The following is a 7,188-nucleotide window of genomic DNA, read 5'->3' as shown; positions in this document are numbered from 1 at the left end:
TGTGAACGAAACGTGTTTTTGCTGCTCTGTTTTCACACGCGATAGACTTATTATTATTATTATTATTATTATTATTATTATTATTATTATTATTATTCATCTTCCAGAGCAGGTAATAAGAGCATAGCTTTATTAAAAGCTAAAAATTATAATTAATAAAGAAGAGAAATGAGTAAACAAGCAGACAAACACCATTAATGAACAAGAGTTGATAATGGTCTCAAGAATACCTACAAATGGTGGACAATTTCTTACCATAAGACCAAAGAAGAAAATTCTACTGAAAGCCAATGGATAATTATTGCTAAACTTAGGCTATTTTTTCGTAATATATTGTAGCCATTAACCGTTTTATGGTATTGAAGGAAGGCTATTAGGAACTGTATCTTATTTGGCATGAATGGGTAAAAATAATCGCTATAAATCCCAGTCGTAAGAGTTTACTAGTTTAGATATGTTTATGTACAAAGTTTAGATTTTTTTTTTTTTTTTTTTGATGACAGGGAAAGCTATTTTAACTGATTGCAATGTATAGGTTTTCATAGTAGGCTCACAACTATATTTTGATTAACCTAAAAGATAGTATCAATATTCTGTCGTATTCTGGACAAACTTCATTCAGATTTTGGTCGAATCTTTTCGATTTATTTCACCAATGTCACTTTTTTTAACTACAAAGTTGCTATATAACCTTATTCTTGAATCTGCATGAGGATATAAACGTCAATGGTATTTTTGTATATATCCGTATAGACTGCGTCGATTACCCATTTTCTGAGGAAATAGGACTTGAACTGTAAGGATTAAAGAATACAAAAGTATAGTATACTCTGTAATTGGACTAGTTACTGTGTTAAGCTATATTGGTTTTTAGAAAAAAAATCACAATAGACATTTATCACTTTATACATACACACACACACACACACACACACACACACACACACACACATATATATATATATATATATATATATATATATATATATATATATATATATATGCATATATATATACTTTATATATATAGAAATATATATATATATATATATATATATATATATATATATATATATATGTGTGTGTGTGTGTGTGTGTGTGTGTGTGTGTGTAATTTAGGCAGCATATATATGTATGTATGTATGTATATTTATATATATATATATATATATATATATCTATATATATATATATATATATATATATATATATATATATATATATATATATATATATATGTGTGTGTGTGTATGTGTGTATATGGTTAATATATAATTATTTATTATATATTATACATAGGCGTATTTGTATATATATATATATATATATATATATATATATATATATATATATATATATATATATATATATATATATATATATATATATAGGCATATATATATGTATATATATATATATATATATATATATATATATATATATATATATATATATATATGTATATATATACATATATATGTATAATGAATAGACAATATTTCTGTTGTCTACAAAATTCGAAGACAGCATCTCTCAGGACATACTATGCTCCAGCAGATAGTTTTCAGGATAACGGAAAACTGCATTTATATATCTCCATTTGTTATTTGGTGTCGACACCTGTTTTGAATCCCTTTTTTTTAAGTGACTCTTCATTAGGATTGATCGAGCAATGGAAGTAAGTTTTAATATTAAGCTGTGTTGGTAAAAATTTTAATATACATAAATGTTTGGATAATCCTAAATTAGGTAACAAAAATTGATGATTAAAAACTTTCGTATTCTTTGAAATGAAAAAGATTAAGATCAATTTTGAAGTACATAAATGATTTTACACAAGTTCTTTACCTGTTCGACAAAGGTTACAATCGAATTTTTGCGACGGGTTTGACGTTGATTGTTTAGGTACGTCATCTCTTGTTTAAAGCAGACTACTTTTTTATGCCTAATCGCTCCCTCAGAAATTCAGATTTGTGATCTGCATAGTTTTTAGATTCGATTCCATTTGGAAACGTGCCTTTCCTTATGACAAATATTTGTCTCGATGCTTCAGCTCTGCACTGAAGAAGTTTCTGCACTCTTGTCCATGTAGTTTCTCTTCTTTCTCCGATAATTCACAAGATTCCGTTTTTTTACAAAGCGGTTGTTACAGAGCTTCCAAAACTGCTCTCGTTTCCGGAATGCAGCTTAAGGGGCCCATACACGTTCAAAAAAAGCGTCAAAATTTTGCATCAAAATTTTGAAACCAAAGTTTTGATGCAAAATTTGAGTGTGTGTAGGACGTTTTGACATCAAAACGTCCTACACACACTCAAATTCTGCATCAAAATTTTGATATCAAAATTTTGGTGCAAAATTTTGACGCTTTTTTTTTTAACGTGTATTTTAAGCTTTAGAATGTGAAGCTTACCCGCTACCGCAGAACTTCTATATTTGAAGATTAAGTTGGTGTCTGATTCCAGTTATTTCTTCACAACAACATTCTCTCTGGTGGGAAGCAGATTCTGGACTACCATCAAAGTTATTTATGCCGCTTCTAAATGCGATACTTGGACATGTTACCTTACGTTTATAATGAATAGACAATATCTTAGTGGTGACTCTCCGGATAATTTTTGGGATCTTAGGAAAACTGTATTTAGGTTTCTCCTGTTATCCTAAAAACTATCTGGATATTTATGTATGTATGTATGTATGTATGTATGTATGTATGTATGTATGTATATATATATATATATATATATATATATATATATATATATATATATATATATATATATATACACACACACATATATATATATATATATATATATATATATATATGTGTGTGTATATATATATATATATATATATATATATATATATATATATATATATATATGTATATATATAAATATATATATAATGTGTATGCATGAGTTACTGTATGTATGTATATGTATACGTACACTCATACACAAACGTGTATATATATATATATATATATATATATATATATATATATATATATATATATATATATACATATACATGAGTATGTGTTTTAAAGTTAAGTCAAGCAGAGAGAAAGGCAGATTCCATACATGTGCATTGTACTCAATTGTTATGATTTCGACAGATAATTGCACATTTGAATATTAATTGGAGCTTGTATTGGCTTACATAATCATGAAAAGGGTTACTCTCTGGGATGAAATATTCTTAAGTCTTTCTTTACGGAACGAAATTTTGTTGTAAAACTGCGTGAAATTGTCAATTGCAATATTAGTAAAGATGATAATACTAAAAGATTAGTAGTAGAACCTAAATAACATTATCATTTAGGTAGTAGGTTGGGCGGGGCCCCAGCCACCAGCTGAGATACTACCGGTAGAGAGTTATGGGATCCTTTTGACTGGCCTGACAGTACTAATTGGATTCTTCTCTTTGGTTACGGCTCATTTTCCGTTTGCCTGCACATACACCGAATAGTCTGGCCTATTCTTTACATATTCTCCTGTCCTCATACACCTGACAACACTGAGATTACCATATAATTCTTCCTTGCTCAAGGGGTTAACTACTGCAATGTAATTATTCATTGGCTACTTTCCTCTTGGTAAGGGTAGAAGAGACTATTTAGCTATGGTAAGCAGATCTTCTAGGAGGACACTCCAAATTCAAACCATTGTTCTCTGATCTTGGATGGTACCATGGCCTCTGTACCATGGTGTTTCGCTGTCTTGGGGTACAGTTCTCTTGCTTGAGAGTACACTCGGGCACACTATTTTATCTTATTTCTCTTCCTCTTGTTTTGTTAAAGATTTATAGTTTATATAGGAAATATTTACAGTATTTTAATGCTATTGCTGTTCTTAAAATAGTTTATTTTTCCTTGTTTCCTTTCCTTACTGGGCTATTTTCCCTGTTGGAGCCCCTGGCCTTATAACAACTAGGGTTGTAGTTTAGCAATTAATAACAATAATAATAATATATTTCTGCTCTTGCTCCAGAGGCAATCAAATAATCAAGGAAAATATCATTTGCGTTTATGGGAAGAACAACGAAGCGTTTTCAAGATTTAACTTTGCTTTCATTTAATAGATAACGATGGACATTAATATTCTATCTACCTATTCTAACCAGGTGAGTAGGATGGAAGAAGATAAATGAACAATTCGACGAAAGATTAGTTGCATGTCGTGAAATATATACTCAAATTCACAATTCTGAAGACATTCTACCCCTTTAATTACAACGTCAAAGTTATATAGTACTAATTTTTTAACGATGATGACATTTATTATTGATTATAATGATTTGATGATAACGTAATTTGACTAATTAGCATCTTCATCCCCCATAAAAAACAAGAATAAAAAAGGAAAAGAAAAACTGCCAAATAACAGATAGAAGCTAATAAGGTCTTAGTAACTAGAAGCCAGGTAGGCGGAGGTTGTCTTCAAGTTCCCGATTTCCTGTTAAAAGCTAATCAGCCGGTACTGATTATTGAAGCACTTCATTAGCGCATTCGTTTGGGTCTCTTCTTCCTTCTAATGAGGGAATCAAACGCACCTTTGGCTGAATTAAACCCGGCCTACTTTTATTTATTCTTGTTGATAATTAGGCGATTAAAGGAGCGGCAAAACTGAAATGAAGTTGGAATTATTGGAGAATTTAAGAATCTGTGGATTTAGTTTGTTATTATTATTATTATTATTATTATTATTATTATTATTATTATTATTATTATTTTCACAAATTATTATCATTATCAAACATATAATCCTCACTTGTTATTATCATTATTATTATTATTATTATTATTATTATTATTATTATTATTATTATTATTATTATTATTATTATTATTATTATTATTATTATTATGGTAGTGCTGGAAAGGATTTAAAATCAGAATAAATCCCAAAAGACTAGATACAGATGCATAAGATTATTAGAGAAATGTCTGTAAATTTAAACAATAGTGCATAGTATGTCGAGAAGCGGACCAAACAGTGAATGATTGAAAAGATAAGCCATATATATTTATATATATTAAATTTTCATTTTATAAATATATATATATATATATATATATATATATATATATATATATATATATATGTATATATATATATATATATATATATATATATATATATATATATATATATATATATATATAATAATAATAATAATAATAATAATAATAATAATAATAATAATAATAATAATAAATGTATATACTTTAGAAGCTGTTATCAATTAAGTGACCGAACAGACGATCTAGTTATATTAAACTTGAAAATTATAGACAATTTATAAATTAAGAACAAATATGATGTTTCACTTACTGCAAAATTTAACGGATTCGAGGTTGATTATTAATCACTGAATTAATTACTCATTTCATTATATGAGACTAATGCAGGTACAAGGGCTCATTAATGGAATTAATTAGGCACATAGATGAGAGGGTACATTGTCCAATTAGCAAATTATCATATTCTCTCTACCATAGAAATAGAATCGGCAGAATAATATAGTTATGAGCATTTATGAGAGATACCCATTAAATCCAAAAGAATACAGGTTTGATAAAATAAAAAGATGGATAAACAGCAATTGAGACAATTATTCAGTGCAATATTCGTTTTATTACGGAATATTGTATTCATTCAATGCCAGTGGATGATATGGGAGATGAAGGTATTGATAAAAGGAGAAAAGTGATAAAAGGAGAAAAGTATAGAAAGAAAAGAGGAAGTTACATTATTACTTAATTGTTTTTATTCTTACCGCTCTTGGGAGAAAGTTAATGCACCGGTATTTCAAGTTTCTGAGCCGTCAGCTCAACTGCACTTTTACAAAATATTTCTTGTTAGGTTTTGAGGCATTTAGGTATCTAAGAAAATTTGTGGCACAACGGATAATTGGGAATTCCGAATCATTATTATGGAACAATAACATTGCTTCCATTGCTGCTTTAAATTGAAATTCCTGAATATACTTTTTTTTTTTCTTTTTTGGTTTCCTGAATCTCAAAACATGATTAGTATATCCTCAGAAGCCCATTTGGTTCCTAATGTTTTTCCGTGATTTTCTTTCGTGTGCCATATTCTGAAATAAAACTAAGCTATTGCATTTCAATTTAAAATCAGCCGTAGGGGATGCATCTCAGCACAACTTCACACGCGTCCTAATCCCAGGTTAATGGTGAGGGCGAGTACCAAGAAAGACAAACGGAAAAAGAGAAATTGGCTATATACTGAACAGTAGCTAAGAACAGTTCAAAACAGAATACCAGGTCATACCTAGTTCACGTAATGCATGTGGGTCTTTGCCGATCCCCCTTTTATAAACGAACACTACCTTGTCAAGTAAGAGCGCGACTAAAGAGCCAAGTATAAAAAGTGATGATAAGGAAATGGTGGAAACGTTGGTAGTATGAATGGCAAAGTAGAGAGTTGGCTGATGTTATGGAGAGAAGGAAAGTTGACATTTAGTGTGTACAATAGACAAAATGGAGATGAAGCAGGGTAAAGGAGATTGGCAGTGGCTCTAATATACAGTATTATACAGTGGAGCTGACGATAGATGAAGAAGTAGAGTAGGCGTTATCATTGACAAGGAGATGAAAGAAAATTTAGTGGGTGGGAATCAAAATTGTGGTACTGTATAATTCTAGTAAAACTTTTGTGGTTGTACACATTTTCTATGTAACAAGTGCAAAACGTATTAAGCCCTGAGGAAGTTCATATAGATTCTGCAAAGAGATGGATGACATTATGACATCACAAAATTGGAAGAAAGACTAGTCTTTGGAAGTTTTTTAAGTGGGCACATTGCATATAATCGTAGAAACATCCCAAGGATTCACGGGGCACACAGTATTGGATAAACGAAGAAAGAAGAAAAACCTATAATAATTTTGCAGTCGCGTTTGATATTACAATTAAGCATACTTGGCTTATGAATAAAAACTATTCATCATGCATTATTGGAATGAGAAACCCCGACTGGATTTCCTGACGTGTAGGAAAAGCAATCTAACAAAAGTGAAAAATTGTACGATAATAAAAGGGGAATGTTGGTAATCAACACAAATTGTTGGTATCTGACTTTATGGAAGATGAGTTGGTCAAGGGAAAAAAAGTGATTCGGCCAACATGAAAAAGCTTCAAGGAATTAGTTCTCAGTAGC

This window comes from Palaemon carinicauda, chromosome 8, assembly GCF_036898095.1.
Source record: "Palaemon carinicauda isolate YSFRI2023 chromosome 8, ASM3689809v2, whole genome shotgun sequence".
Lineage (NCBI taxonomy): Eukaryota > Metazoa > Arthropoda > Malacostraca > Decapoda > Palaemonidae > Palaemon > Palaemon carinicauda.
This window is presented reverse-complemented; position numbering follows the sequence as displayed.